The sequence below is a fragment of the Micropterus salmoides genome, unplaced genomic scaffold (genome assembly GCF_014851395.1).
Source record: "Micropterus salmoides isolate LMB-PRFRI ecotype aquatic unplaced genomic scaffold, ASM1485139v1 Ms_hic_scaffold_1934, whole genome shotgun sequence".
NCBI lineage: Eukaryota > Metazoa > Chordata > Actinopteri > Centrarchiformes > Centrarchidae > Micropterus > Micropterus salmoides.
The window spans coordinates 1-21,326 of NW_024041078.1; the positions used below are offsets into that span (position 1 = coordinate 1).

General features: G+C 41.2%; 1 long non-coding RNA gene across 1 annotated transcript; it reads left to right on the top strand.

Annotated features, from left to right (window-relative positions):
• The first annotated feature begins 2,156 nt into the window (after positions 1–2,156).
• On the top strand, positions 2,157–16,686 carry LOC119911173. The gene is made up of 4 exons (XR_005445826.1): positions 2,157–2,295; positions 4,702–4,775; positions 7,697–7,778; positions 16,218–16,686. It is a non-coding gene; the product is annotated as an uncharacterized LOC119911173 (long non-coding RNA).
• Positions 16,687–21,326: the final 4,640 nt, after the last annotated feature.

Below are 21,326 nucleotides of genomic sequence, written 5' to 3' on the forward strand. Positions count from 1 at the left end.
GGTTTTAAATTACATTGTCGCAAGGGATTCACAGAAACGATGCATGCATGTTCTTTTATCTAACTGATAATGTGGTACTAAAAAGACTAACTTGGGAAGATACCCTCCTGATTTGGCTAACTCATACAGCTGAAGCCTCATATTAGCTTTGGCTGAAATAGCTTTAGGAAAATATATTTTTTGCGGCCACATTGCATTGGAAAATAATTAAAGCAACTAACAGTGCTTTCATTGTACATAAAGGGCCCGATTAACTAACATCCCGAATAAAGAGTACTAATTACGAGTGCATTCTAAAATATTGCACGTGTAGTTGTAGTATCTGTTATGGGTGATTTACTAAGAATTATTCCGTAGATGACAACAGGAGCAAACACAATGGAGGTGGCAGTATTTAAATGAGGGTTTTGTTTTAATGGTTTCCGCCATGGAGAGTCGGGAGGGAAAGCAGCCACTGCGTAGAAACCTTGGTTTGTTTCATTCAGTGCATCCTGAGTATGTGGAAATCGTATGTACCTGCCCATCCTGCCTAAGATTGCACTTGGGACAGCACACCTGAAAAACTGCTTTGGGAAACCCCAGCAGAAACAGCTACGCTGGAATGACCGAGACGCGAGGAAATATCAGCAGATCGTACTTCCTCCAGCCAGAGGGAACAATCACCGACCGTCCGCACCGTGCCCGGTCGCTCCTCGATCTCCAGTCCCTGGCCCTGTACAGCCCAACGCCCCATTCCCTTACCGATGCAATGGGTTGTATCGCTATTACGACCGGCGCTGTGAACAGTTCATTCCTTCTGGCTGGATGAATTTTACGCGTGATCCATGCACTGCAGAGCCACGCAACTTTCTAAATTCTTCCATCTCACGGAGAAAAGAAGTCAGGTCGAAACGAAATTTGCTTTATTGGCATGAATGTTAATACAACAGTATTGCCAACGCTAAAGGAAAATACAAAAAACAATTCATATACTTCATCAATAAATAAAATAAAATAATTGTATTTCTATATAGTGCATATAGTATAGGCTAATATTGTTAATTTCTCTACGTTTTCTTTCATTATGGCTGTGTCTCCTTCTGTCAACAATAACAGCAGCCATCTCTGCACAACACTTGGTGGTTTGCACCTTCCTTTCAAAGGTATACAGATGCTTTTGCACTCACATGAAGTTGCATTTATGCTTGTTAGATCACATTGCCTGTAGTAAATAAATGTATTTGTATGTTACCCTTCCATTACTTTGCACAATAAAATTGAAATGCCCCAAATTGCATATTCATTAAGACAAAAGTACTAAATGAACAACAGGCGCTATCTTGCACTTTTGAAAGACATTATTCTGTGTGCAGCTTAATTCAGCTTAAGTGTTAATTTTTTGGTGAAATCAAGTTTGCACACGTTTTTACTCACGCAAACCTGGCCCATAGACATGTCAGGACTATACAAGTATGTATTTTGGGGCATTTTATGCCTCTATTATGTAGTGAGAGTAGAGAGATGCAAGGTACTCAACAGGCTTCTTAAACCCTAAGAGAATCTTTTAAATACACATTTGGGGCAGAAAACAACTATTATTTAAAAGCATTCAACTGCCGAAACACAGGCAGCTTTCACTCTTGAATAGCCACAGTGATCTGTTAGATGAAGAGTTGCGGGGGACAGCTCCCCTCCAACACATTGTCAATGTAAACAATTCCTTTTACAAGTCTGTCCTGTGGTGTGGATTATGGTTGCTCGCAGCATGGCAAAAAAAAGCCAATTATTTACTGTTGTCTTGTAAATGTGACTGAATAAGTCTTCTCAAGCCATGTTTTGCTTGGCTTCGCTGTAATCAGATACCCAAGTTGTTACTTTTTTTGTCATTCTGAATGTAACTCTGGGACCTGTATTGTTAAACCACACTAGCTGTTGTTAAAAGAAACCAGTGGTGTTACCAAATCAACCAATCAATCACCACATCTACCGTTATAATTATTGTAATAATGCTTAGGGCTAACAGTACTGTAGCTGAGGAAGGAAGTTCTTCTACACCAGTTCTGACATAAAGGATGATCGACACTTTAAATAGATGTGAAATAAAGAAGAAAGACTGCCATAAAAAACAATCAGGAGAAAGAGTCCATCGACATCCAGCAGAGTGTGATTTCTGTGCATTGGGGTGTGTGTGTGTGTGTGTGTGTGTGTGAGTGTGAGATGAAAGCAAGCTGTTATGTGATCAGCAACAGATTGTAACCACTTTGTTTGTCATCTTTACTCTGCAGGCTTTCCCTTGTATCTCCACTGGAATCTACGGTCAGTGTCTGTGTGTCATGTGTGTCTCCTCCTCTTAACATGCATGACGTTGTCTTCTGTTGTGTGTGTGTGTTTGTGTGTGTGAGAGTTATCATAATTGTCAGAAATTTGTGTTTTTACGGTTTGCTTAGGGCCTTATACTGAAACTGGGGATTTTTTTTTTGAGTGAAAGAGAGAGAAAAATGTTCAACATAATATCGGTGTATGTGATGTGATGCATCTATGTGTTGCCACGCTGAACACACTGTCTGTGTTTTTCATCAGATGCTAGTTTCCAGTATCAATCGTCATGTTTAACCAGAGTGCTGAGCCACCCGGTGCCACTTGTCACATTATCTCCTGTAGCCCAGAGGTGGTTCTCAGATTAAGGCCTTGGATTAAGACCGGCAGATTAAGATAGATTAGGCCGGAGATTGTGTCAGATGGACTGTAATCCCCCTTCACACTGGCAGGAGAGAGAGTTACGGATAGTGCTTAAACACTCCCCGGGGTGGGTTTGGGTGTGAGGGTTGTCGACACTTATACCCTGTTGCTAGACAGAGGAAAAGGCCAAAGTTGTGATTCACTCAGTGTGCTATTCAAGTCCTCTGCTCTGTTGCACCTGTTTTTCAGTGTCTGTCTGCTTTTAGCTCATCGTCTTTTTAAGAATACTGCGTTTATTAAATGAAGAAGGAGAAATAAATTGTCTAAATTTAAGATGTATTTTACAGTCCTTTATGTTATCTAACAGCTGTTAAAGCGTGAAGCTGGCATGTGATAAAATTGACAAATATAAAAGGTGTGTTGCCAGCAGAACTGCCAGCCAATCACATTAGTAGTTTTTGAATATTGCTACAGACAGATCTTAGAGCTTGTTGTGGAGCACTGAAAACCGAATACATTTTGATTAAATTGGGAACCATTAGTGGCAGAATTCACAGACATACAGTAGTCATGCCACTCTCTCAGAAATAACAAAATACCTGGTCTTTAAGTTGTTTTCAGTCACTTTGGCTGATTAGACCTCATTAAAGTTTAGGGGGGAACACTCATGAGGGGAATTAGGTCCCTTAACTCAATGTAGCAATAAAAATACTAAATAAGTGTTGGAGCAAATGGTATTGCTGCCTTGATTATGTTCATTAGCAACATTTTTCTCCAGTTCAGGAAGTGCTGTGTACACAGGAGTCGTATTTAGGTGTCAAGGCGGACGGGGGACACAGAAAAAGCTTTGACACCGGAGATCAGGGTTGGCATCCTGCGTCCCTTGTGTGGTTCTGTAAGGGCTACTAAAACGCCTCAGTTGAGGTGAGGAAAATATCATGGTTTTGATTAAATATTAAACAATTAAACAGGTCCTGTATTTTCCGTTTCTTTTTTAATATTTGACCAAGACTGTGATCTTTCCTTAACATTAACCGAGTGCTTTGAGTTGCCAAAACATTAATCTTGCTTTAGTTGCAAAGAGCAGCACATTTGACTGAACATTTTCCTGATAAGGTCATTATCGTATAAACAAGTTGCAACTTCACAAAGATATTAATTTCGTCATTATGTTGATTAAACTGGATGGTATTACGTTCCATTAAAAAGTATTAGTAGTATATAGTAGTATATATATGTATGTACTTTTGAAAAAAAGCTAACAGAAGCGTGAGGCAGGTGCCAATCACAGTTTGCATACACCCACACAGGCAAGAGTAGGAAAGTAAGTGAAATCATCTGTGGGTGTGCAGAGGCTTTAAAGTTTATTTATTCTAAAGATGCTTTTTCATCAGATGGACAAGACTATTTGACTTTAATTGTAGTTATGGAAAACCATACGTTTCTATTTTTTCCATCAAGCAGTACAATTGTTTAACGTTATATAAAGGGCCCAGTTTGACATATTATGCATCCCTTGCAGTGTGAATAATTAAAAAATGTGTGTATTGTGGGGAAACAATGTGTTGTTGAGCGCTAATTTGCACCCTTATGTATATTCCTACCGTCACATGTTGAACCCTCTCTCCTGATGTATGGAATAATTACTGTATAATCACACGGTATGTGTTTGTTTGGGCTGAGCAGTTTGGCCAGATGATGAATTTTTATTGCCTTTGTGTTGCGTTTCCTGCGGCGGGGATAATTTACCAGCACTGAAAGGTCTCGGTCGCTGAATGACTATAGAAGAAGCACTGTAGTTTTTCACTCCATCTGTCTCTTCGCGACCAACAAGTGTGTTGTGTCTGCTTCTCGCCGGAATTGGCGAGTCGGGGATGAGAGGAAGTGCAAAAATACAGAACATAGTGTTAATAATGAAAAGATGAACAGGTATCTCTTTTGGAAAAAAAAAACAGCGCAAACACACAGATCTGGCACTGCACCTGTTCTTGCAAATTGTGTGTATATTTTTGATTTTGTGTGTGTGTGTATGTGATGGTGCAGGATATCCACCTGAGCAGGCTGTGCACGAGGCGTTAGCAACTGTGAGGGAGTATCTGGATCACCATCATGACAAGGTGCGTGTGTGTGTGTGTGTGTGTGTGTGTGTGTGATTGCCAAATTTTCCCAACCATTTCCTCTAGGTATTATTCGTTTCACAGCTGTTGTTTTTGTTTTCTGGTGGGAGCGAGGAGAAGGGTGTATTGAGAAAACACATATATGCACACAGTGACACACACACACACACACACACACACACACACACACACACACACACACACACACACACACACACACACACAAATATACCATTTAAACACACAAACCCAAGCTCTGGCTCTCATGCTCTTGGCCAAGTCTGCGTTTTAATTGGCTCCTTGCGGGACTAAACCCGACTAACACAAACACATACGCGCACACACGCTTTCTCTCCAGAGGAACAGCAAGCACAGAAAAGGCAAAATGATGGAATAGATGAGAGGAGGGATGGAGGGGGAGAGGGGTTGTGAAGGGGGAACAAAGAGGAAACTTTCCTATCAGTCGTTTACGTGCCCTAAACACTCCTACCCTCTTCCTCTTTTACATCTCATGTCTCCTCCCTCTCCTCTTTTCAATCTTTCTTCCTCTCTCTAACCGCTGTGCTGTATCTCCTCCCAGAGAGGGTGCTGACGATGTTATTGTTAGTGCTGGAGTCTCCAGAGTGTCTGTAGCAATACCAGCCGAGTGATGCCATCAGCCGTACCGACCTCAACAAACTAACATTAAACATTATGTGTCTCATCAGAGGACAACATTCAGCAAGACTTATACGAAGGAAAGCCAAATCAATGAGGCCCTTATTTACATTGTTCCCAGAAAAGTTCCACTGTGTGTGGTTTTTTTTTATTTTAAAGGGGAGAAAAGTTTTATTGTAAACAAACGGGACGGAGTATATTTGCATACATATAAAGTAAGAATGCTCACTAGAGGAAATTGGGTTTCTTCCTTAATTGAACCCCCTCCATTGAACATTTTTTACAGTGTGTTTTGTTGGGCTTGTTCTGGCTCGGAGTGCAGTATCATAGAAAATGAAATTGGAAATTATAGACAGAGTAAGATACTCAAGACACGGGGCACTGTGCCAACACTCTGCATCAAGTGTAATAATCAAAACATGAATCATTTATGCGTAAAACACAGCAAGAAAGTAAGACCAAAGGCAGTTTCATAGTTGCTATAGTTTATAAATTATATTCACAGTCGTCCAGAAAGTTTAGATGAAACTGATGTATGACATTTGAGATCTACCCCACAAGGGCCATTTATTAGCTGTTCTGGGGCTTTCGATCAGCAGATGACGTTTACCCAGTTGTTTGATAACCTCTGTCCCCATTAGTTACTGTTGCCATTTCATTCTCTCAAAGCACATAGAGAGACAAAGACATTTCTAACAACACTATAAGGCAGTGAGCTAATTACTGTAGCTGCACATGCGAATGTTTCCAGCTTACGTAGCGGATAAGCACACTGCATAAACACACAATCCACCAAACTTTGTGAGGTATGATTGAAAGTTCACTGTTCGGGGGAGCAAACAGTCAATTGTAGATGCTTTGCTGCAGACAGATTTTCTGTTTGAGAAGGGAATATTTACAGGGTCTGTGTTTCCCTTCAAGACAGGCAGTTTTGAGAGAGCCCATTACATTCGGTTTATGTTATTGTTAGCTTTAGCATCTCCGGGGTCTCTGTCGCAATAGGATCAAAATGAGCTTCCCACTGCTACCATTTTCTGGAGGCCATTTTACGTCTCTCATCACAAGCATTTGCTTTAATTTGAATGAGGGAGGCTGTAAAATGGCACAAGTGGATGCAACTCAGTGTGGAGGTTAGAGATTTCGAACCTTAGCCCAGGGGATGTAGTTACTTACTGCACATTTCCATATCTTCTCTTTTAGCCTCCATTCAAATCCTAGCAAGTGATGGTAATTGTGCAACAAGCCGGGACTGAAAAACACATGCTGCGGGGTAGCAGGCCGCTAAAATGTCTGTATTTGAAAGCAAAGAGACTTAAACTCCCACACCAGGCACAAAGTGATAGAAACAGCCTGGCCATAAATTTCACAGCCTCACCCAAACCGGAAAAACCTAAACCTTTGTAGACACATTAGGGTGGTAATAATGTTTGTCAGAGTCTGAGAAATAAGAGCACAGTGGAGCTTATATCCCTGGAAGCATTTTTTTAATGTAGCTACAGTAACAGTAACTTTAATCATCAGGTTACATATAGTGGTGTGTGTTGTGTGGTCTGTCCAGTTTTAAAGAGTATAATGTAAATATTATAGACTGCAGAGCCAGGATCTACAGAACACAAGCACAGAGCATAAAGATTGTTTATTGTTATAAAATAGCTGCACTCACTCAGCCAGTGTCTTAAGATTATTTGAAATCTACTCTCTTTATGGCTGTGCTCTGTGTGTGTGTGTGTGTGTGTGTGTGTGTGTGTGTGTGTGTGTAGAGGTAAGTCTGGATTGAGTTGACTGGTGTTTCTCACACAGTAATGAGAGAAACACCAAACACACACACACACACACACACACACACACACACACACACAGATTATCATTTGGTGACATGCATAAAAACAGTTATTTTTCTCTCCCTTATACACATATACATAAATACAAACACTTCAACAATAGAAGTACTTATATACCCACACAGGAAATTCTCCTCTCCCTACCTCTATTTCTCTTTCTCTCTCCTTCTCTCTCTTTCACGCTCACACACACTTTTCAGCTCTCTGTCCCCAGCATGCAGTTTAATAAGTGCTGTGTTGTAGCATGATCATAATAGTGAGCTAATAGGAGAGTAATGGACTAATCCATTAGCTGCATTCTCCTGATATCACCACCGCACAATGTCACAGACTGTTACATTGTTCCTCCCTGCCTTTGATAAATTCATGTTTATTGCATATGCTTGTAATAAAGGTCATTGCATGTGTATGTGTGTGCGTCAGCTGGACAGAGTCATCTTCTGTGTGTTCTTGCCGACGGATAAGGAGCTGTATCTGCAGAACCTCCCGCTCTACTTCCCTGCCGGTGAGTTGTGTCTCTCCCTCTCTCTCTTTCACACTCACACACACTCACAGATACACACACTGTACACACACACATACACACTCGCCTATAGACAGTGTTGACAGCTCAGCTCAATTTAGCTACACACACTGTGGTGTGATAAATACTCTACATCATCCACCGTGTGCTATTTGCACATCCACTCCATCCACACATACAGGAAGCCATTAGACACATCACACTGTGTAGATATAGCACTCCTAATCAGGTTTAATTGCATCAAATAAACATACTTGCTCCCCCAACACACATACATTCAGTGACATATAAAACATTTAAATACACATTAACATGCTTATAGGTATATTTTATTAAATGATTTGAATGCACAAAAGCACACACGCAGATGCATATTCTGTTGATTGGCATGGCCTTTTCCATAGCTGACCATCTGGGAAACTGCCTTGTTAATTCACTCATTAATTTATTTGATTTATTTAATCACTTAAGTCTCTTTGAACACATATTCCATTGACTGTTTGTGTCACACATTTGTTCTTGTGACTGCTAAATGTTACATAGTGATATGCGGCTACACATATGTCATGCAAGTTATTGTCACAAATAATTTCTGTAAAGGGCAGAGCAGAACAAACAAATGGCATGTGCAAAATATTTAATTGTTTTAGAATTATTTTATTGCACCACTAAAAATGAGACACTTGTTACATTCTGATGTATTTATTGGTACTGCCAGTCACGTATTTTTTCGTAGTTTTTCAATGAAATTAATCAAATTTTCATTGCCTTATTGTCAAGGGGCTAAAAACTCACTTAGAAATGAAGCACACGCCTGTTTTCTCTGTTGTTTGCATCAGCCACTATTCATTCTGCTTTCAATGTGGGGACTCCAGGTCGGATTCAGCCCTGTGCGCTCCCGAGCCTCTCTCGTACTACAGCGACAACAGGCCAGCTAACATGCTAACATGCAGTCCACTAACACCATAAAACTTACACGACCCACATAATATACAATACTGAAACTTCACAGTGACAGCAATCCAGACGAAGAGCCATGCACTAACACTACAGTAAATTTACTTACTGCGGTCTAACTGTTATGAAGTGTGACACTATCTCGTTATAATATTCAGTCCAGCTCACTACCTGTTTCGTTATCATCCAATATATTTAGCTGTGCTGACATTGCTGAGCCTCCAGTGAAAGATACACAGATAGTAGAAATAGTTATTGAAAGCAGCAGGTGAGCTAACGTTGTAGCACGTCGGCTAAATGCAGTAAATGTACTGTGACAAGCATGGATTAGTTCAACCTGCAGCTGATAAAACTATTACTGTAACGTTACAGTAGGGGTTTACCTGACCGGTATATCGTGTGAAGCTGTCTCCCTGCCTGTCTATAGCCACTGTCACTCTGCCTTTTTCCCGGGAGGATTGTGCCGATATGCAGCTGGCTGCGCTGAATGAAGTAATGTTACGGAGCCATTGTTGATCTGCCTCTGAGACGGGAACGTTGAAGTAACAGAGCCTGAACATGTCTGAGTGAAAAGCCACAGCCTGCATGCTGGTGTGACTGCATTTATTGCAGGATTTCTGAATGAAAGCATGAAAGTGTTTGTGTTTCGGATTATGCTCGCTCATAAGTTCAAGCGAGCATGTGTACGAGCACACGCCTGGTAGCAATCTTAAAACCGCACCGCTAGTGGCCACTGGAAACTCCATAATACCCCTTTTGTCACGATCGTGGTGTGGAGGCAGGTTGGAGAACCCAAACGCAGGACACAGAGCGGGGCAGGTATGGTACAACGAAGGGTTTTAATAAACAAACAAAAGCGAGCACACTTACAGGTGAGTGGCTGAATAACTGAAATCCAAAATTACCGGGAGACGAGACAAGACGAGACAAGCAAGGCTGGTTACAGGCAGAGAGTACACACACGACAGACTGGGGGGTAACATGAACAATGACCGGACACGAGGAGCTGGAGTCGGTCTGAACACCGACTGAGCATGAGGAACAGGAGTCGGCTGGGCCACCAACGAAGCTGGTGTTGGTCGGACCACCGACGAGGGAACAGGAGTCAGCTGGGCCACCGGCGAAGCAGGTGCCGGTCGGACCACCGACGGAGCACGAGGAATGGGAGTCGGCTGGGCCACCAACGAAGCTGGTGTTGGTCGGACCACCGACGGGAGAACAGGAGTCGGCTGGGCCACCAACGAAGCTGGTGTTGGTCGGACCACCGACGGGGCACGGGGAGCGGGAACCGGTCTGGCCACCGACGGAGACCTTGGAACTGGTGTCAGTCGGGCCTTCGATGAGGGACCAGTAACAGGTGTCGGTAGGACAACCGAGTGAGACCTGGGAGCAGGAGTAGGCCAGGGATCAGGCAGGCGGCTAGCAGCGCTAGCAGGCTGGGGATCAGGCAGGTGGGCAGGCAGGCTGCTAGCGGGCCGGGAATCAGGCAGGCGGCTAGCCGTTCTAGCAAGCCAGGGGACAGGTTTGTTGCCGACGGGTCGCTGATGGTGACCTTGTCGCCTCCGATGACCACCACGGGAACCCGAAAAGATGGCTAGGCGACTCCCTTCAAAGGACGACTCCGGGGAAAGCCTAGCCTCCAGGCTATCAGGCCATAGTGTAGCTGCCCGTGCTGCCTCTGACTCCCTGGCCTTCATGGTCAGGTAGGCCAGGAGAGTCATAGTCCCTGAGTCCTTGGTAGGTAGGGCAGGCAGGCGGACGGACAGGCTAGGCGGAGGACTAGCGGCGCTAGCCAAGCAGGATACAGACAGGACAGGCGGAGGGCTAGCAGCGCCAGCCGAACAGGTAACAGGCAGGACAGGCGGAGGGCTAGCAGCGCCAGCCGAACAGGTAACAGGCAGGACAGGCGGAGGGCTAGCAGCGCCAGCCGAACAGGTAACAGGCAGGACAGGCGGAGGGCTAGCAGGCCGGAGAGATGACGGCCGGAGGCTAGCGGTCCGGGTGTTAGCCATTTCCAGGCTAACAGACTGAGGATCTGATGAGGACTTGGCTGGGGGATTGGCTGAGGTGTGGAGGAAGTCACAAACCCACTCAGGGAGAGAGTCTGCTGCTCCTGGCTGAGCAGCCAGGCTCTTCCAGGCAAGGGACACGATAGCTGCCTTATGGCTAACATGACTAGCCCCATACCACATATTCCTCAGCACCATAAGCTCCCGGCACAGATCAAGCAGTTCATCGGACATGGTGTCCGCTGGGTCCCTTTGTGGTCCGGTCATTCTGTCGTGTGTGTACTCTCTGCCTGTAACCAGCCTTGCTTGTCTCGTCTTGTCTCGTCTCCCGGTAATTTTGGATTTCAGTTATTCAGCCACTCACCTGTAAGTGTGCTCGCTTTTGTTTGTTTATTAAAACCCTTCGTTGTACCATACCTGCCCCGCTCTGTGTCCTGCGTTTGGGTTCTCCAACCTGCCTCCACACCACGATCGTGACAGAATGACCGGACAAGGACAAGACAGAAACACCAGGTATATATACACAGGGACTAACGAGCAGGGCGGGAGCAACACAGGTGACAGACATGAGACTAACGAGGCAGAGAGAGAGCAGAGGAAAACAGAGAGACTAGACATGACAAGCAGACTATATAACAGATACTGGACACTAGACAGGACAGAACCCAAAACTCAACATACTAAGCTCAAAAGTGCAACACAATAGATGGCCAACCGGCAGAGCGTGACACCTTTAATTGAGAAGATCAGTACCAATAACATGTCTGTATGATAAGTATGGAGCTGGACGTTGTTAGCCTAGCTTAGCATAAAGACTGAAAGCGGTGGGAAGCACAACATATTGTATCTCATTTTGCCATTATTTAGTTGGTGGCATGCTGTAACTTTTTCTTGACAAACAAGAGTTTTCTTCCAGCCAGTACTCCTTTGCACTATCTCCAAGTATAGCACAGCTGCTAGATATCAGTGAGCAAAGCCGAACACACTTACCACATTTATAATTAGCCACTTTGTGCGTCTTGGGAGGATCAGATGGTTATCCAATATCAAAAAAGTCAAGAGAAAATGCAACCAAGAAGCATTAAAGGCCAATTAAAATGAAAATGAATGAGTGCATGAAGTGAGTTTTCTTAGCCAATCATCTGTGTTTTGCCCTCATTTCTGTGCCCATTCTCTAGTCTGACCAATGACAGCAGCTTATTGTTCAGGTAACCAGCATGGTGTGTGTCAACATGTGTAGCTTGCTTTATCAACAGGAATAACTGCATTTAGTCTGTTGGTAGATGGGCAGTCCTAACCCCTGTGTGAAAAGTAAATGGTGTGTTCATGGAGAAAAGCCTGATATTTCCTCCAGCCTGCACTTACAATATTTGGGAATAAATTGCCAGTACTTCCACCTCAAGTTAAATGAAATTGGCTATTTGCATTCTTTACATTTCTGAATGCAAGTAATGGGCACCACTGGCCTCGAGCTAGCTAGTTTACAAACTGATGCTGGGAAAGAAAATGTGAAATGTTTTTCCTCCAAAGGTGAAAAGTGTCTGGTTTAAATAAAAAAAAGAACAATCATGTTTTAAGCCTCCAAGGTTCCTTCTTCAATCTACAAGTCCTATCTCACCTGATTTCAAAATAGACTAGAAGCAAAGTAGTGTGCCATTATTGCAAATTGATCTGTATGGTTAAATGAAGTTTAGTAAATACGTAAATTTGATGTTGGCTCGACATGATGACTTCACCCATTTGTTTTGATTGCACTCGTGATTGATAGTGTTATAATGCCAAGCAGTCTGGGCTCCTAAGCATGATCAGTCATTCACTCAATTATTCAAATTAAGCATCGGTATTACAACTGCAGCCTTAACCTCTAATGTCTTGCTTTACCACTGCTATAAATCAAACTCACATCTCCCCTCCAAAACATTTTGAGAGAGAGGTTTCAGCCATCTCATGCTTTCTGCTTTTATAAAACAGTTGTTTTTTTCATATGACTTGGCACACAGCTGCTGCCAAAGCCAAACATAAGACCAACAAAACAATCAGAAAGTTTCTCAGAAGAAATCCTTCAAATCTTCACCTCCTCAAGTTTAATACTGCTGCAGAGTCTGGCATCTAATTTGGAAAAAATCTTACACTTACCTGAATTATTCAGCTGGAGCAGCGTCACTAAAACCCATATTGTTATTACAGTAAGAAGCCGGCAATGTAAACAACTGTGGACCTCAATTGATGCCTTTTCAACCTGCCTCTGTCTGTGCTTTTAGACCTCAAAAAGCAATTAGAATAATCATCCGTTTTTATATTTCCTTGTTCCAGATTTGCGTGACAAAAATAGCAGCGATAAATTAACTGAAACAAACAAAAAAACCCACCAAAGATTAACTACAACAAACAGACAAACCTTCACACACTGTGCTGTCAACAAAAACTTGGCAGCATGACCAACAACGCAGTGAAGCAAGGCTGACATTGAAACCAAAGCAGGTGGAGTGTTGTGTTTAATTTTAAATGAAAGGGGAAATGTCATGGTCTAAGTGGCAGTAAAGTAAAAGCAATGCCTCTGGGGTTTGAATATATCACTCTATATAACATTAATGCATGCATGATGTGTAACAGTTCAAGGCAATGTATATAAATATATACAGTATGCATGAGATTTAACATAATTTTCTTTCCATTACTATTACAATTCAGAGTATGTTTTAAGACACACAGCAGCAAAACAGCAGCGGCTTTACATAAAAGATGAATGCACTTAAATACACAAGATTAAAAACATACCATTTGCTAAGCATTTGACATATATGCCCTGATAGACAAGGAGTAAAAGAAGAGTAAGAGAGAAAAGAAGGAGCAGCCTATTAATAATAAGAGCAGAATCCAATCAACTTTGCAGCCATATCTCTCACATAAGCTTTAAACTCAGACACTGGGTTAAGAGTCTTAATTTTTTTAATCTTTTTGAAGACAGATCCAACCAGTAGTGGCTGATACCAAGAAGGATTTCTCTCTTTCAATGCAGCCTCTGGGAACCTCAGTTGCTAAAAATAATGGGATCTCAAACTGCATTGCCTTTGTACTCTCTATTTTATACAAAAACCAAAATATGTAGAAGTTTACTAAAATAGTATTTTGTAGATAAAAATGTAAAAATGACCAATAAAATAAATTGATCCTATTAACAAGTATTTCTTGTATAGAGAAAGCCTAATATATCTTATCAGTCAATCAGTGACATTTTGAGTCAGTTCAACTTACATACACTGTCTTGCTGACGATAATACTCACCCCAGCATCAAATGTGTATTAATCCACTACTGAAAATAGTCCCTAAATGCACTCTCGTTTACGTTTTACAGTGACCAACTGTTGTAAGAATGTTATTTCCTTTAAAAATAAAACTATATAATTGTAGCCTGTATTTAAAGATGTATATCTTCTGTAGGGACCAGTGTTCTAGAGTGCCACAGACAATGTAGGAAAGTCAGAAAGTATTGACATATGGACTTTCTCATTGTTGGTTTTGGTCTTTTCGTAAGATTTTGAAAAAACAAAAAATATATCAACTTTATCCTTTGAGTTTGTAATAAATCTCAGTTCCCAATACTGTTGTTTGACTGTAATCCTTCCTCTGAACACAGAGTTTCTATTTTATCTGGAGCATCAGAAACTTTTCTTGGACTTTTCTCTTTTCTTTTCTTAGGTTTTTCCGCCAAAGTCTCTGCCATACTGCTAATTGCTGTAGCCTACTCTGTCGCTACGGTTCCTTCATAGCCATGTAATGAAAGAGTTGTGTCATCTCCTTTTTAATTACAATTCAAGTTGCTTTATTGGCATGACTGCATACAATACAACATTGCTAAAGCATATTAACACAAACTATAATCATAATAAACAAAATAAACAATTCTTAATAATATTGTATATTGAATGTTGAATGTTCTCTTCTATGGACATTTTTTTTCAGCTCCGGCAAATGAATCATTGCTAGTTGACGTAAAACGCAACATTACTTGTGCACCTGCACAGGAATGGGCCTGAATGTAACAGACGTTCATTTATTTGTGTCCCGCTTTGATTTTAGCCAATATTTAGACAATCAAACAAATGTATTAGTTCTTGATCAAAGCAGTAATAATATACATTATCATCATATGTATTTTATATTAACAAAGAATCAAATTACTGTGCATCATGTTAATGGTGTTGCTTGTAGTGACAAACCCAAGAATCACCTAGTCAACAGAGCACTATAGCATCTTTCGACACATTTTTTTAGACATCTGAAAGCACTGATAAACCTACTATATGCTAACTACTCTGCACTAAATGGAAGAAAGATTAAGTTAGTCACTAGCTGGTAAACATAGTGAAGCCAGATATTTGCCTCTGGAGTTGGAGGAAACCAAAACAGAGCGAAAAAGAGAGTGAATATACAGACTTATAGACTCCAAATTAATGTAAATTTTGCTGTGTAAATCAGCAACTGTTTACCATAATGACCTAAGGTCATAATACATCACTGTTGTTTATCTGCACCCAGCTGGCATCAATTAATGCTGTTTAAAACGCTTATGTGTAAAATTAGCTTTGATTTCATGGTCAGATTGTTGAGTTATTTTATATAGTAAGTAAGGACACTTTATTTGTATATCACTTTTCACACATAAGTCAAAAAATGCTTTACCAAAAAATACAAGAAAGAATTCATAGAAGATGAAGTGAACCTGATCCACATTAAGAAAAGTGCAAACTAAAAAAAAAAAAAGAGAATAAATACACAGTACATAATAGAATACACCGTAAATAACAAATAATGAATACTGAACCTTGAGTCCATCCAGCTTTAGGGTTAGAGGGTCTGTTTTCTTACTTATGTGATGATGCAAACTCTGAGCTTCCACTCCACATGCTGCAGTTTTAAACTGTGACACGGCATCTGCTCTCCACTTGAAGCATGATATCAGCACTTCACCACCGAGTCAGTTGACTAAAGAGGTTATCCCCCCCCCCAAAATAAAAAGCAGGTGTGTCCCTTTAAAAAGTCTGTGCTAGCTGATGGTGTCTTTCTCCTCTAATGGATGTGCAGTAGATTTTGTAGCAGCAGTGAGCGAGCAATAGTGGTGCTTGGCTGGTAGATGGACCGGAACTGTCGGTCTGTGTGACAGAGCTGCTGCAGGCAGGCCTCCAACTCTCCACTATAAACCTTATGTGTCTCCAACACCTGGCACTGCCCACACTGGCTGTCTGTTTGATGTGTATGTGCGTGTGTTTGCATGTTTTTGAGTGTGTCTTTAGCCATGTTGGACTGAGAGTGACTAATCCTCGCTAACAGATCCCTCTGAAGCGACCAGACGCTCCAAAAGCCAAAATGCTATTAACCGCTGCATGACCAAGGTAAAATGCTCGCTTCCCTTGTTTTACAAGTTTCAAGTTTTTTCTCTCTTAACTCCCACAGAGGCCACTGTCATGAGTAAACTCTGAGAGAGTGGATTTGTCAGATTTGGTTGCTGTGGATACACACTGCTACGCTCAACATCCAGATTCTTCCTCCTCCTCGCTGTCATCACAGATCAAGACCTTCCTGAGCAGGAAGATATCTCCTAAATGGATGAATGCTTTTTTGAAGTGCACACTGGCTCTTCTGCAGATGTTGATTAGTTTCTCTGTTTCCCTGCTAATTATTGAGGTTAATAGAGTTGTCATGACGAAGGTTTTAAATGATATTCTGAATGAATTCTTGTGAAAAATGGATTGTGTGTACCTTAAGCTGCACTCAAACTTGACCTTTATTGTCTGTGACCAGTGGTAGCTTTGCATCAAGCTTACAACCCCCTATGTGTCCTGTGCTATTTGAATATTGAGATTCCAGTGTGTGCATGTGTGTGAGACAATGACAAAAGCTTATTAAAACGAATCACACAGGCTTCTTGTGTGTATGAATTGATTATTTCTCGGGATGCGATATGAGTCAGTGAGCTACAGCATCACCAGGGAACTCTTTACATGAATATTTCTCTCTTAGTTTTCTGTGCGTCTGTATGTGAAGCAGATAGAAACAGGGACTTTGTGCAGTGGTGGAAGGTAACTAAGCACATTCAAGCAGATTTACTCAAGTGCTGTACTCATGTCAAGTACAACTACCTCAGAATTGACATGAGTATTTCTGTATTATATTACATTAAACTTCTACTTCACGACATTTCAGAGGGAAATATTATACATTTTACTGCACTATATCACTTTGACCCATATTGGTACTAATAATTTTGAAAATCCAGATTTTACAGACAAAACTCATCAGCTTCTAAAACGTGATGATTTTTTAGATTAAACTTCACAGTGGTATATAAAGAACTGGCAGTAGTACCATCAGAAGGGCTTGGCCATATGGTTTATAACAATATAATGATATTCAAAGTTTTATTCCCAATAATAATATGTTGTGCAAAATCACAAATGAAATAATCAAATTGATTTTCGCTTTAGTGAACTGTGTTTCAATGTTATGCATTACGTAAGACAAAACTTCACACATGTTACTCAAGAAGACTCATTTTGGTAGATAATAATTAAAATGTACTTAGAAGCAGTGATTCAATCTGTTAGAATGATAAAAAATAAAGATACTGTCACCATACGATTCCAGTAATGTTGATAAACTAAAGTTGTCACTGAGCCCTTTTGATCATAAATAACTATAATCAGTGTTATCATTCATTTGGAGTTTTGTTTCCGGCCACCTGATGAATGTAAGTGTAATATGAACTCTCGTTTATCTCTCTCAACCAACTACTGAGGGAAATGTCTGACTCTTTAGCTGCTAAATGCTCCACTAAGTTAAGCAGCTAGTCACTAACTTTGTGTGTCTGCTTTAGTGTAGTGGGTTTTTAGAGCTTTTTAGAACATGTTCTGTATTCATTTACTCCATTTAATAAAGCAAGACAGCAATGATAACACCACACTAAAGACCTCCCAAAACCAAAGACAGATAAACACATGAATTCTAGACTTACTGTCTAAGCATAAAGTCCATTTGAATGATTTAAGGACAGACAGGGATCTTTTTAGAAAACAACAAAACAACACTTGAGAGCGGTGAGAGTGAACCAGTGAAGTTATGGGCTGGACAGCTAAACAATGAGCTGAAGCTCACTATGAAGCTTTGTAAAGGCAGGAGAGCTACGAATGACCACTTTTTTGTCACATTGTTTTTGCATTGTCATTTGATAGATTGTTATTATAAAAATATAGATTATAGCTGCTTTAAGTACATGCTGCTATCAAAAGGCTACTTCTGTAAGTAGGCCTACTACTACTACTTCAAATGCAGGTCTTTCTTTCTTGCAATTAAGTATTATTATGGTGTAGCGTTACTACTTTTACCTGAGCAAAGAATCTGAACACTTGTACAGAAAGCAATATCATTTACAGGTTTTCACTTTCATAGCTTCACTTTTTTTGAACGACCACGGCACCTGTTCATTTTTAACAATAATCATCAATCCTTTTTTCCTCCATGCTGTCCAAATCCCATCTAGGTTTGCCTGTCTGCCTGTCAACCACCATATGTGTATTAATACAAGCCTTACAGCACATTTGCATGAGTTTTTAATTGTTTGTTGCAGGATGTAGCCGTCACGTGTTGGGAAGCAGGCAGTGATTTGTGTGAAGCGAATTGAGTGTTTAGCGAACCACCGTCCCGCCCTGCCAACAACCATCTTTATTGATTCCAAACAATCTGCCACGGTGGCACAGACGCACTGGGAGGAGGGGGGTGGAGTGTTGGGACAAAGGAAGGAGATTGGTTGTAGGGGGAAAAATAAACTACAAAGAATATCAACAGGAAATTGGTAGAAAGCTCCCCATTTCTATAAAAGCTTCATCTGCCACAAAGGGGATTGTCTTTTCCTCTACTGAGCTCTTTGATTCCCTCCCTGCCTGGGCCTCCATTTCTCCTCCTTCCTCCTCCTCCTCATTTCTATTTCTCGCTGTTTTACTCTACAGGATGGTGGAAAAAATAAACAGATGGAAGAGGGAGGAATAAAGAGACAGAGAGAGGAAGGATGTAGGAGTTCAAACTGAGAGAGGGGAGGAAAAAAAGGTGCTGGGATGAGAGGATGCAGAACTGGCGGGAGGATGGAGATGGAGGGGAAAGAAAGGGTGGAGAGCCTGATGAACTCATCTAAAGGCGCTCTGGGTTTTTTAATAAGCAGCAGACTGTGAAGCTACTCGACGACCAGTCACTCTGAGTAATGAGAGAGGGGAGAGAGAGAGACAGAGGATGAGAGGATGAAAAGACAACGGGACTCATTATCCTCAGACCAATTTTCATCACTGTCCCGTCAGTAATCTCTCTCTCTCTCTCTCTTTCTCAGGACTCAAACAGTCCACTGCTCTGTTTGAGATGACAGATGAAGACCAATTACGCTAACTGTTTCATTAACTTGAAGGGTGATTCCCTGCCATCTTCCAGAACATACACTGATAATCCTGTTGGCCCTGGAAATTACTTGGTGCTCACAGCTCTCAAACACACACACACGCACACGTGTGTGTATGTGTAGCTTTAATACTTTCAATAGTTAAAGTGTGTGGATGTGTGTGATGAAAAATGTCCACTGCTTGTTCGGTCGACAGTATCTAACGGCAGTGAGCTCTCAGGTGTTTGATGAAGAATTATTTCAGGCTGATGACTGCTGGTGCTGACTTTGTTCCTTGCAGTCTAATAGGTTTCTGCCTTGTCAACATTTTCTTGGCACTTAAACATATTTGTTGCTGTTCTGCTTGAGTTTCTTCCAGCAGGGAGACAGAGTATAAACTTCAAATTGTTAGTCTCTCTTTCTGTTTATTGCTTTTGCATTGTGTCATTTTAATCCATGCGGCTCTTATTCAGAAACTGTATTTCCTCCTGTTGCACCGTTTCTGGTTGGGCTGAAACATTCTTATATATGGAATGAGGAATATTGGTGCTTTTGCAATTTTCCTCATTTGTTTTTATTGCAGCAAGCTCTCGATGTGATTTTCATCATGTTGTGTCTCAGCTGTTCATTGTGTTGTTGTTGCAGGCCTGGGCAGGGCAGCCAATTGCAATGTGATAAGCTAATTTATTTATATGCAGGTTTTGTTACAGGCACAGCACAAAAATATCTCTGTGTTACTTGGAAATAAGTAAATATTTATTTATATAGCTTATAGTGCTTCACAATAAAATTCTGTCCTACCTGATAGCAGCCATTTTAATCACTCAGGGTGGGAAGATTGTCACACTATTAATGCTTGCTGTTGGACTAAAGTTATGGGCAGAAAGAATGAAGAAAAGCAGTGCACTCATAACTCTGATGCAGTCTTTTTACTTTAAAGATCAATATCTTGCCTTGTTAACATTCCCTGCACACTCATGGTGAACCCACAGAGGTGTTTTTAATTATTTGGACTGATTAGGCTTCAGTTGTGGCTGAAATCACTGTCTATGTGTGTTATACTGTCCACCAATTTATTTAAGTTTAAGTTAAGCACTATAGTGCCCTCACAGGTGAACACAGCAAATAGTGTTTATGACATGTACACTGCTTTCTGTTAACAATCCCACAATGCAACATGTTGCATTTTCCAGGTTCCTGTGTGACTCTACAGCTGATGGCGTTTCATACAGTAAGTGTCCAGGATCTAAATTTTGTGTTCACTATAAGTAAACTAATGGGTGTCTGTTATATAAGGAAGTGTGAATGAGGGAGTGATTTCACTACGCTCAGGACTATGTAGGGGTGTATCCTATATGCTTGATTGTTGTGTCACTGACTCTCCTGTTAGCTTTGTTGCACCACTTTCGGCGAGAATAAAACATCTCTCTCATAAGTACATGGAGTCAGTTGACCTTATGCAAGTCCAGCATAGCACCTGAGCAGATCTCTAATGAGACAATCATTGAAAATGTGTGTTTGAGTGCAGGGCCTTTCAGGATAAAAGGCAGCAGGACATAGTATTACGTCGCATCGTTCAGACGTTGTAACTAGCAACCAAGTGCAAAAATTATTTCAGCTTCCTAGTTTTTAGTGATTGATCTGATTTGATTCTCCCATTTGCAGACAGAACTACAGAAATGTCAACAAACAAAATGGCTGCAAATAAAAAAACTGCTGGCAGTTACATCTAAATAAAATCCAGTATTAACACTACACAATTGATTCAGCTATTTAAAGAAGCTACTGTGTGTTTGCATCTGGTTTCACTAGTTAACAACTTCTTCAAATACTGAAGATGGCAAAAGTAGCTCATTTAAGCGTAAGTGATGTGACTAAAAGGCAGTGTGGGTACCTCTTGGAATATGCGCTCCCAAATCAACATTTCTGGACTGAAATGTCAGCCTTCCTTGCATAAATTAATATACATGGTATTTATTTAACAACAAATCCCACCAGCACAGCATTAACAGGGAAACAGTAGCAGCTGTCAACAGTCTCTTTCACTCCTTCAGTGCTTTGTGTGCTGCCTGTTGCAGGCATTTCTCTGCCTGACACCTCTAGCCTGCAAGCCTCTCAATCTGCAGTTGTAGAATATTATCTCC